Below are 1,661 nucleotides of genomic sequence, written 5' to 3'. Positions count from 1 at the left end.
TACATGTGGGGTGGTGTGGTGGCATGTCCGAAGAGGCGGCACGCGTCTCCGGGGCGTGGCCCCCCCTCACGGACGGCGATGACACGGTAGTAGACGTTCTGCGGTAACGATGCGGCGTGAATATTATTAAATACTCGGAGCGTGATAAAATCATGAGTTTTTTTGCACGACATGGGCACATGTGCTATAGGAACGATGGTATTTTTTCATAATTTTTGGTGATGGAGAAGTATCCGAAAAATTCCCTCAACGCGGATTGCCCTTCGCGCGTCTACGGCTGTGGCCGGCGGCCTCCGGGGGCTAGCATGCCGTCAAATCTTGCGTAGGCGGCCTCTCACAAGTTTGGAAGTGTTGTGGCGGTTGCAAACGCCCGGCACGCGTGTCCGGGGTGTGCCCCCATCACGGACGGCGGCGCCGCCGGCACCTGGAGGGGAGAAACGGACGCGTCGGGTCTACACGGAGGGGATCTTGGTGTGGGTCTGGCCCGGTTGTTGCTTCAAAGTGTTCCTATGGGCTGACCTAACACAATCGGGTGGGGAGGTCCGCTGGTCAAAACCCGTCCGTGCAAAGTCAAAGGGCTAGATCCCGTGGTCAAACACTACAGGGTTAGGCGGGACGGGGGCCCTGGGGGGGGGGGTAGCAATGCCACCGGAGCGTCGCACCGGGACCTCATACATGCGGGGTGGTGTGATGGCATGTCCGAAGAGGCGGCACGCGTCTCTGGGGCGTGGCGCCCCCTCACGGACGACGATGACACGGTAGTAGATGTTCTGCGGTAACGATGCGGCGTGAATATTATTAAATACTTGGATTGCCCTTGGAGGGGGGAACGGACGCATTGGGTCTACACGGAGGGGATGTAGCTGTGGTTTGGCCCGGATGTTGCTCCCAGGAGTCCCCGCGCGAAGCATCTTTTTCCGACGGACTTGGATCCGCCGCCGCCCCCACCCCACCCCCCATCGACGACCCCCTCCCCCTTCAGTCACCTGACCTAGTAAGCTCCAGATCGAGCACGCGAGGCGGCGGCCATGCGCTCCCAGACCCGCGACCAGGCCACGGCCTCGGCGGACGAAGCTGCTCGAGTTCGGCGCCTCCCCTCCCCTCCCCTCTATGTGGTTCTGGGAGAGGAGAGGGCCGAGCGGCGTTAAAAAACATTAAAAATCCATATGAAATAATAATACATAAAAACATGAAAAAGGAAAAATATAACTGTAAAAAACATCAAAAAATTTATATGAAATAAAAAACATAAAGAAGAAAAAAATATAAACTATTAAAAACATTAAAACAAATTAAAAATATAACTATGCCTACGGCTAAGCCGTCGGCATAGCTGCGGCCATTGGGGGTGTTTCACGCGGATCGCTGACGTGGCATCTATGCCGACGGCAGCCGTCGGCATAGAATGCCTTATCCCCTCGCTCACCGCCCTGGCCACTCGTTCTCCCCTAGCTTGCTGCCCCCGACCCCGACCACACCCGAACTGCTCGCCGCCGCCGACTCCCGGCCCCTTGTCGCCGCCGCCGCACTCGCCCACGCCCCCTGCCGCTGCCCACTCGCCTCGCCCGCGCCCCCTGCCGCCCCCACCCACGTCGCCGCCGCCCCATCCCACTCCACCTCGTCCCCTGCCGCCGCCTCACCCCGGACTCCCCACCCCTTGC

Source organism: Triticum dicoccoides, chromosome 6A (genome assembly GCF_002162155.2).
Source record: "Triticum dicoccoides isolate Atlit2015 ecotype Zavitan chromosome 6A, WEW_v2.0, whole genome shotgun sequence".
Lineage (NCBI taxonomy): Eukaryota > Viridiplantae > Streptophyta > Magnoliopsida > Poales > Poaceae > Triticum > Triticum dicoccoides.
This window is presented reverse-complemented; position numbering follows the sequence as displayed.